Consider the following 10,637-nt stretch of genomic DNA (forward strand, 5'->3'; position numbering starts at 1 on the left):
TTGAGACCAGACTAGTCTACAGAGTGAGTTCAAGGACAGGCTCCAGAGCTATACAGAGAAACTCTGTCTCAAAAAAACAAAAACAAAAAAAAAAAAAAAGAACCTTAAAATGGACTATGGGGCCTAGTTCTCTGGGGACTGGCTTGTATGCACGATGCCACGGTTCTCCCCAGCACCATGTAAACAGACCTAGCAGTGCTTACCTGGAATCTTAGCACTTGGAGGTGGATGCAGAAGGATCAGAAACTCAATGTCATCCTCTACTACAAAGCAATTTGGAGGTTGCTGTGGGAACGTGAGACCCAATCCAGAAAGGCAGGAAGGTGGCTACAACCATCCCAGATAAAAATTAAGACTCTTCGTTTCAATTGTCTCCAGAGACCCTTTTGTCATGTGAGGTATTCACAAGCTTCAGCGGTCAGGATGTGAACACCTTTGTCAGGGAGGCACCGAGTGCTGACAATGGGTCTGTAGTCCCCACCCCACCCCCCCGCCCCGCCACAGTCTTCACAGCTTGGACCTGAGCTGATATCACAGTTTATTGGACACATACCATATGCCGGGCTCCCCAAAGAAGCCCCAATTTCTGCTAAATGGGGGGGTTACATTTGGAGATCTTCCCCCAGGCTAAATCTTATCTCTATCTGTCACCAATTCTGGATTCCATTTTCCAGAAACATCCAACTGCATGAAACACTTTCACAAGCTCTGCTTAACCAAATGCTGTCATTTTAGTGATGAGCTGGTATCTGGGGGACCCAGTGAGTCACCAAATAGACACAGGAAGATCGTCCTAAAAGTAAGTGAAAGTCCTCCCATACCTTAGGGCTATGGCGCTCTCGAGCTGAGTGAGGTGGTCATCTCCAGAAGACACAGCATAGAGAACTCAAGGGCCTGAGCTGCAAGGGCACATATAACTTCTAATATGGCCTAAACATTCACTGGGCAATGTGTTCTAAACCAGATAAGAAGGACGTGAACGCACTGGGCACAGAATGCTCACAGCCCAGCACAAAGTCAGCTGCACAGGCTGCCACGGGGAAGCGACTGGACTTGCTGTTTCTGTTTCTATCTACCTCTCATGTGGCCAGCAACACTCCCATGGGAGCTGCCTGTGAGTCATGACGGATGTGTCCTTCCCTCTCAGAGCCTGACGAGTTTCCCTGACACCCCTCAAGTCTCCTGTGCTTCAACTCTCCCCTAGGGAAACTTCTCAAAGCCCACTAGAAAGCATCGGGTCTCCTGTTTAACACTCTCGTGGGATCCTGCGTTTTCTTTGTAGCCATCATCCCAATTATTAAGTAATTATTTATGTAATAATTTGTTTGACCCCTGACTTCTCCAACAGTACGAGCTCTCCAAGGACAGCTGTTAATTGGGACCACGTGACTGATTCGGTCTCATGGGCTCATATGAGTTGCTTCTGGTAAGACGCTCAGCCAAGATGGTGTCAGCTCTCCAGTTAGCAGCTTCCCTACAGCACAGATGATGGCATCCACCCACCTGCATCACTGAGTGACTATCCAGAGAGCGCCCCCTATGGATCATGCTGAGTATGTAGAAATGAGAAGGGGTGGGGTGTTACTAACAGTCTGGGATTTCAAAGCTAAGATCTTTGCATTTCTGTAGACTTGGCCTGTCCTGACCAGTACATTGCTGTATTCCCTGTGCGTGACACAGCAGAGAACACACAGAAATAAATGAATGGCCGTCTTTTGAAACCACAGAGAGTATTTCCCATCAGTGGGAATGGAACGGCAGTGCCTACAGACCCCAAGGCAAAAATTCAGCCAAGTTAAAATCAAAAACACCAACGATAGCCTTTGCTGGAGAGGCTGTGGAGGAAGGGGTACACTCATCCATTGCTGGTGGGAATGCAAACTTGTGCAACCACTTTGGAAATCAGTGTGGCAGTTTCTCAGGAAATTCAGGATCAACCTACCCCAGGACCCAGCAATACCACTCTTGGGAATATACCCAAGAGATGCCCTATCATATTGCAAAAGCATTTGTTCAACTATGTTCATAGCAGCATTATTTGTAATAGCCAGAACCTGGAAACAGCCTAGATGTCCTTCAATGGAAGAATGGATGAAGAAAGTGTGGAATAAATACACATTGGAGTACTACTCAGCGGTAAAAAACAATGACTTCTTGAATTTTGCATGCAAATGGATGGAAATAGAAAACACTATCCTGAGTGAGGTATCCCAGACCCAAAAAGATGAACATGGGATGTACTCACTCATAATTGGTTTCTAGCCATAAATAAAGGACATTGAGTCTATAATTTGTGATCCTAAAGAAGCTAAATAAGAAGGTGAACCCAAAGAAAAACATATAGTTATCCTCCTGGATATGGGAAGTAGACAAGATTGCCAGGCAAAAAATTGGGATCTTGGGGGTAGGGTGGGATGGGGGTAAGGGAAGATGGGGAGAGAAAAATGAGAAAAGGAGGATGGGGGGAACTTGGAAAAATGGGATGGTTGGGATAAAGGAAGGGTGGATTTGGGAGCAGGGAAGTATATATCTTAATTAAGGGAGCCATCTTAGGGTTGGCAAGAGACTTGAACCTAGAGGGGCTTAGACTTGAACCTAGAGGGGCTTTCAGGTGCCCAGGGGCGATGTCCCCAGTTAGTTCCTTGGACAGCTAGGGATAGGGAACCTGAAATGGCCCTATCCTATAGCCATATTGATGAATATCTTGCATATCACCATAGAATTTTCATCTGGCGATGGATGGAGATAGAGACAGAGACCCACATTGGAGCACCGGAATGAGCTCCCAACGTCCCAATGAGGAGCAGAAGGAGGGAGAACATGAACAAGGAAGTCAGGACCGTGAGGGGTGCACCCACCCACTGAGACAGTGGGGCTGATCTACTGGGAGCTCACCAAGGCCAGCTGGACTGGGACTGAAAAAGCATGAGATAAAACCAGACTCTCTGAACATGGCAGACAATGAGGGCTGATGAGAAGCCAAGGACAATGGCACTGGCTTTTGATCGTACTTCATGTTCTGGCTTTGTGGGAGCCTAGCCAGTTTGGATGTTCACCTTCTTAGACCTGGATGGAGGGGGGAGGACCACTTTCCACAGGGCAGGGAACCCTGACTGCTCTTCGGACTGGAGAGGGAAGGGGAGAGGAGGGGGGAGGGGGAGAGGAGTGGAAGGAAGGGGAGGGAAATGGGAGGCTGGGAGGAGGCAGAAATTTTTTTTCAATAAATAAATAAATAAATAAAAATTCAGCCAAGTACTATTGAGAACACGAAACTTTAAAATGCCCAGTCATAAATGGGACAGTTAGCACCCCCTCCAAGGCTAGACCAGAAAGAATGTAAGAGCTGGAATAAGGGTGGAGTACTGTGGATGCTGTCTTCTGGGGCTGGACACAGCCCTTACAGTCCTGAGTTCATAGCATCTGTGATTACCAAGACACTGTCTATCAGCATCCTGTCATGGAGTGGGGAGGGGCTCATGAGGCCCAGCCGCTCCTTGAGGATTTACAGGTAGTTCATGGTTTACAGGTAGTTCATGGTCCAAGGGGAAGGAGGCATTTCTTCAGTGGTGGACCCACAGGTAGCATACCCATGTTCTGTAAATAACCTTTCACCCTTCTCCTATAAGAAATTCTAATTAAACTCGCCCACTCACTAAAAGGGAGGCGGCAACTCGTTGAGAAGAGGAAAAGACTGAGAGAGAGGGTGAGGGGGACAGGAGAGGGTGGTGATGACTACGACCAACTCTGTTACACACAGGTACGAAAACATCATGATGAAAGCCAATGTGTATAATAAATATTTGCTAGTAAAGAAATCCAGGGTTTCTGTCACCCAGTCCGGCAGCTAGAAATGCAGGTTCTTTGACCTTGAAGCTGCAGGACTCAGGTCACAAAAACATTCATTGAAGCCGAGCACAATTAGGTACTCAACAGACTGGGGGAACCCACTACAACCCAAGCCATTAGTCACAGGGCATTGTTTAGAAATGGTTTCAATTTATAATATTTATGAATTGATCTGTGGGAACCCATAAACACTGCTCATCAATACAACTAATTGGCTTTATGGCTTTGTTTGGTGGCTCATGCGTTGAGGCTTCCGTTGATAGGGTCTTAAAGAAAACAGGAATTCACACACACTGGAGCTGGACTAGAATGTTGCATGCTGGGGGTCCGGCCAGAGAACTAAGTGAAACTGGTACATTTAAGAAGTGGAGGGCACCGCAGATGTCATTTGAGTAGTCCAGTAAGCATGAAACTCTAGGACTGATTCCCCAGCCCTGTATAAACCTGTGTGATAGTGCATGCTCGTAACCCTAGCACTAAAGAGGTAGAGACAGGAGGATCAGAAGTTCAAGGTCATACAAAAACATCTTTGCCCTCCCATTCGCCCCTGGGTCTCAGCTCATCATGTTCAAAGTAAAAGGAACGAAGGAGCTATGGTGCTGTGTTTGTTTTGCTTATGAGATTTATTTTTCTTCTGTGTGAGGGTTTTGTCTGCATGTGTGTCTGTGTATCACGCGTGTGCAGTACCCATGGAGGCTAGAAGAGGTCATCAGATCTACGGCTTGAGTCACAGATGATTTGTTAGTCACCACGTAGGTGCTGGAAATCAAACCCAGGTCCTTTGGAAGAACAGCCAGTGCTCTGAACCACTGAACCATCTCTCCAGCCCCGCAGCTACTGTGTTTAACATATGCCAGCTCCTGGGTGTCACTGACAGAAGGCAGGGTTGACAGTAACTTAACACTCCAACCTGCTACTCGTGGGCGGCATGGATTCTAGAAGCTCTGACAGAAACATTGGTAGTGGTGTTGACCAAACCAGATGAAGCTTGTGGCTATAGCATGGAGAGTATTTCCTGAGTCCACCTTTGTCCTTGAAGCTTCACAAAGAAATGAGTTGACCAGAAGGCTCAGCCGGCAAAGGCTCTCCATTAAGCCCAACAACCTAAGTTTGATCTCTAGGACCCATATGTTGGGAAGAGAGCATCAACTCCTGAAAGTTGTCCTTTGGCCTCATGTATGCTGCAGCAGGTGCTTACACACACACACACACACACACACACACACACACACACACACACACACACGCTTAGATGTAATAAACAAATGCCTAGATGCCTGTTATTGAGATTCTCCATGTATGTGTGCCCTCTGTTCGGGAAGCCTTTGATGCGATGGGTGTGGCCCCTATTACTATCGCAGGAGCTACAGTGGTGAGATCAGCTGCCAACCCCAATAAGGAGATGTGGGCTTGTTTGTGCTGATGTTTCCTACTAGGCTAGAACTCTGAGCTGCATCCCCAGCCGTCTTTCCACTCTTTACCCTGAGACACTGTCTCAACTAGGCTAGCCAAGCTGGCTTTCAAGTCACTCTTGTGGCTCATACTGGCCTTGAACTTGTGACCCTCCTGCCTCAGCCTCCCAAGCAGCCAAAACTCCAGGCCTGCACCCCTAGGTCAAGCGAGCAATGCGGTTTTAATGGGGACTTCAGGGACTCTGTGCAGGGCCAGGTTGCTGAATTTGCATGTAAAAAGCATAGCAAGAAAGACTTCCAAAGGGAGTGGTGAACACACTTCTGAGCTGATGGGCTGCCGAAGGCACTGGAAGAAAAATGCTTCTGATGGACTGAGACTGGGGAGGGTGCAGAAGCCAGTGCTCAAGGACCTGCCAGTCCTTCAAGGAGGTGAGACCCACTAGGGAGTGAGGGAGCAGGAAAAAGTGGGATGGGTACCCAGTCTAGAGGCTTTGAGATTTTTCTTCTCTGTCTCCCAAATACAGAACAATGACCCAAGTAGGAAAGACAGACCAAAAACATTTTAAAAGCTCAAAAATTGGGTGTATGAATAAATGAACGAATGAACAAAAACACTAGATTGGGTGGATCACTGACGTTGATCCCTTTATGTGACAAATGGCTTGGGGGGGGGAGCTTGCTAGAAGAGTTTGGGTTCCTTTTCCAGCCTGAGTTTATTCTTTAAGACATTCATCCCAGTATTTGGATGTTGGGTGATTTATCTTTATTGAACCTTCTGCCTCCTTACTCCCTCCTCCCCTCCCTCCTCCTCCCCCTGGCTGCCTGTCTCCTTTCACACGTCACAAATCTAGGCACTTCATAATCACCTTGATGGGGTTTAAAAACATAATGGAGAGGCCTCCGGATCCCACCTTGATCCTGACTGGACCTTCATTGCACCACGGTGGCTTTCGGAGGAGCCCCTGACTCCTTACCAGGAAGCCTACATAAGACCAATCTAGTCCCCTTGAAAGCAGATGGCAGTAGGCTTGGTCAGTTAGTGGGGTCACTGGCAGTGGGACCAGGAGCTATCCCCTCATGGATGATCTGGCTCGAGGGAGAGGGCCGTGGTCCTGCCTCACCGTGGTGATGTGACAGAATTCGTTGACTCCCCATGGGAGGCCTTACCCTCTCTGAGGAGCAAATTTGGAGGAGAGGTAGGAGGAGTGGGAGGTGGAGGAGGAACTGGACTAGTATGTAAAAAAAAAAATAAAAATAAAAGTTAAATAAAAAACACCATGGAAAGGAATCCCTGGGTGTGTCTGAAAGGGATTCATTCACTAGATTGGGTTAACTGAGCGAGAAGGCCATCCCTGAATTTGAATGGCACCATTCCATGCCGGGGATGGGGGTCCTGGTCCAAATATGGAGGAAGCAAGCTGAGCACAGGTACCCACTCTTCTCTGCTTCCTGGTTGTTGACACAATGTGACCAGCGGCAGGATACCTCCCTGCCAATATAGACGCGCATGCGCCCCCTAAAACTGTGAGCTGACAATAAACCCTTTCCTCTTCGAGTTGGGTTTGTCAGGTATTTCCTGACTGCAGCGGGACAAGTCTCCGCTTTCTCAGTTCTAAATCCAGACTCCCAAGGGAACTTTCTAATTGGTCCATCACAGGTCAGGAATCTATTTCTGAACCAGTCCCCTAAGGCAAAATGTAGGGGTCTGAGAAGTAACTAGAGCTGCTTTCTTCAGGTCCTCGTGATTAGAGTGCAGGATTGTGTGGGAACTGGCTTTACTTGAGAAAATAAATTTCCCAAGAATAAATCTCTGTGCGTAATCCCTTCCAACTCTGACAGCATGAAGATCTGAATTCCAGATAAGGTGTCCACTGTTGAAAATAGCTACTAATGTGATTTTTTCTTTTCTTTTTTAAAATAATGATCTTTAGTCCGGGCTAGCTAGCGCTACCCTTAAGCTGCCTAGGGCACGTGACAGTATTCTGTGCCCTGCAGAGTCCAGCACAGGAGCTATAATTGGGGACAAAGCAATTTACCGTGAGCCTCCCCAAACTTTGGCCTCTCAATTCTGTCAAAGAAGATGGTGGTCCCAGTGGACACGCATGCCCACGGATGACTCTGGCTGCCAGGTTGGCGAAGCTCATCTCTGTATGTCATCGGGAGTTGGCCCCAGCTGCCATCTGAGCACTCTGGCTGGCTCCACAGATGGCAAATGGAAGGCTTGCTCCGCCCCTTGCTCCCTGGTCTGGCGGCTTCCACATTCCTTGAAAATAATGCTGGTTCAGATGCTGGCACTTGGAGCCAACCCTCGCTAGGCACAGCAGGGTGGGCAAGGCAGAAGAGAAGCTGGCAAGAGCAGAAGCAGGGGCTATTTATTTTATGCTGGCCCTAGCAGCCTGGAAGGCACCATGAGGGGTGTGGGCAACCAGATCTCAGCAGATGACGGAACTTTATCAAGCAAGGGAGATGGGGGAGTCTGGAAAATTACAGCCTACTTGCCAAGTCTCAGGGACACCTGCATCTAATTTAACATAAGGAAGTCTTTATGGAAAAACACATCTACCTTCCCTACAGCCGCTCTCATTAACTCTAGATCATTCTGTCTCCTAATGTGCTCCCAAACTTGTCCTCCCTCTATCCCCAGCCTGCCAGCTCTCAACCTCCACCATCTCCAGCTGCCCAAGGAGCTTCTCAAATGTCCCGTCATGTGGGGCTCACCCGTTCCCCACCCAGTGACCAAACTGACCTCACCCAGTAACCAAAGTGGTCTTTCTAAGTTGTAGGTCAAATTTTGTCTCCTTTCTGCCTGAAGCCCAGCAGTGAGGGCCAGAGGGATGACTCAGCAGTTAAGAGCATGGCCTGTTCTTACAAAAGACTCAAGTTTAGCCCCCAGCAACTATGGCAGGCAACTCACAACTGCATCCAATGCTTCTGGCTTCCATAGGCACGAGTACGCACACACACACACACACACACACACACACACACACACACACACAATTAAAGGTAAAATAGAATTATTTTAGCACAGGGGCTGCTCTGAGCACAGACTCTCAAATCCTTTACCCCAGCTCCTGAGCCCTCCACAAGCTATTCCTGACCTACCTCAGAAACTTCTAAGTACCCTATGGGGCTATGGTGTGTGGCGGGTGCCTCGGTACCCTGCCTTTACCATATTGGCCAAGATTTAAAAGCTGATATCTGCTTCAAGGACCATCTTTGGTAGCTAGAGCCCACTTCTGCATGGCACGATGGATGCCAGGGAAAGAGTACCACCTGGGGATAATAATGGAAGTTGGAGAATTATAGGACCCAGCACGATAAGCTCAATAGAGGCCTAAGTCTCGGTAGTTTTCCCTACGGCAGTATCTGGTTGCAAGAAAGAGCACAAACTGAGACTACCCAGGCACCACCCAGGAACAGACCATCCAAAAGAAATTCATAACTTTCCAACTGTTGTAAATAGAATCACCTGCCAGCACACACCCATCACTTTTCACCAGGACACCCCTAGACAAATGCCAGCCAATCAGGATTGAACCCATCACCCCAAACCTGCTAATTAACTTTTCTGATTTTTGCCTTTAAATAGTTATCTCTAGAAGGGTGGGGTACCTCCTCTTGCTGCTGCACTGATGAGGTTCCTGACAGCTTGTACACTTGCATGAGAATAAACCTTGATTTTGCATTTTTTGGTGAGTCAGTCTCCCTGGTGGTCTTTTGGGGTCCCCACAGACTGGGCACAGCGGAATCTGTATGCTGCCGGGTAGTGATTGTAATGGTCTGTCCTGTCCATTTAAGAGAAAAGTCCCGTTTGCTCCCTCCGCTGTCTGAAGAAACAAGCAGATCTTCCTTCTGCTTCTAGCCTGAGTGTCCTTTCCTTCTCTCTCCTGAAGAGGTAGCTTCTCCTACACCGCCCATTTGTCTTTCTCTCTCTGCCTCTCTCTCCTCACCCCCCTTCTCCCTCCCTCTCCCCCTTTCCCCTTCCCATCCATAACCCATTAAATAAATATACAACCTCCAACCTCATTCTGCATGGCATGCCTATCCATCGCTGTCTCTCACCTGCCATGTGGCTCCCTGACTGGGGCCCTCTGCCTGCTGCCGCCCCTTGGAGAATGGTGTCCTTTTATTTTTACCATGACAGTAGTGGTGCATGCCTTTAATCCCAATACTCAAGAATCAGAGGCAAGCAGATCTCTGTGAGTTCAAGGTCAGCCTGGTCTATAGAGCTAGTTCCAGGACAGCCACTGATACACAAAGAAACCCTGGAGAGAGAGAGACAGAGAGAGACAGAGAGAGACAGAGAGACAGAGAGACAGAGAGACAGAGAGAGAGAGAGAGAGAGAGAGAGAGAGAGAGAGAGAGAGAGGAAGAGGAATCTGTATCCCAGCTCCATCATCCTTGGGGTGGGATAACAGAGGCGTGTTTCCTTAGTCTTCAGAGTTCACCAGTTGGCCTGCCGGTGGAGCATACCACCTTCTGAGTGCAACAGCCTCATGGTCATGAGACCCACTATTCCTGTCCATCACTGGGGTGGGGCTCCTTGGCTGTTCTAATTCCCTCATAGAAATGGGGGGGGGTGAGAAAGTCTCACCTGTGCTTCCAGCCACTCCCATGTAATTCCACTCCAATTTTATGTGACCTTGGAAAGTGTTGGAGTGTAGGCTTATGGTGGGTTAACTAAGAGGAGCTTCACCTACAGGTCTTTGAAGAGGCCATCACCCAAGCTGACAGAAGACTTTCCTAGAGAGAGCCCTTCACACACACACACACACACACACACACACACACACACACACACACGACATGCACACGCACACACCTCGCTCTGTAAGTGAAGGCAGTTGACTATCCAGATTAAGTTTGGTGGAATCGATCTTTCGTTTGTCACTGAGACCTTGAGAAGTAAGAAGCTGTTTACAACTCCCCGGGGAAAGGAATTCTCACAAAGCACACCAATGGTCATGTTTACGATAAAACACCTCTACCAGCCCTGTGCTCTGCCCACACGGGTTCACAACCCCAAGCCTACCTGGTTATTTAGTACCACTTTCTACTCAGAACTCGTGCATACAAATTCTAATCTCGGGGTCTTTGGCGGGGACAGTTCCCAAACAGTCGATTGTTTTCTATAACCGTATTTTCCACTTACACACATGATTGCACATGACAGTCAGGAGTGTGCCACTTCCTCTGCAGCAACTGGACCTTTGCACAGACTGTCTCTCCTACTTAGTACATACACCCTCATCCTATGTCTCCTGGATGGATCTCATTCTACCCTGGAGCTCTGCCTTTAGTTTAAATAGAACTTCTATGAATTCTTTCTCTCTCTCTCTCTCTCTCTCTCTCTCTCTCTCTCTCTCTCTCTCTCTC

This window comes from Microtus ochrogaster, chromosome 2, assembly GCF_000317375.1.
Source record: "Microtus ochrogaster isolate Prairie Vole_2 chromosome 2, MicOch1.0, whole genome shotgun sequence".
Classification (NCBI taxonomy): domain Eukaryota; kingdom Metazoa; phylum Chordata; class Mammalia; order Rodentia; family Cricetidae; genus Microtus; species Microtus ochrogaster.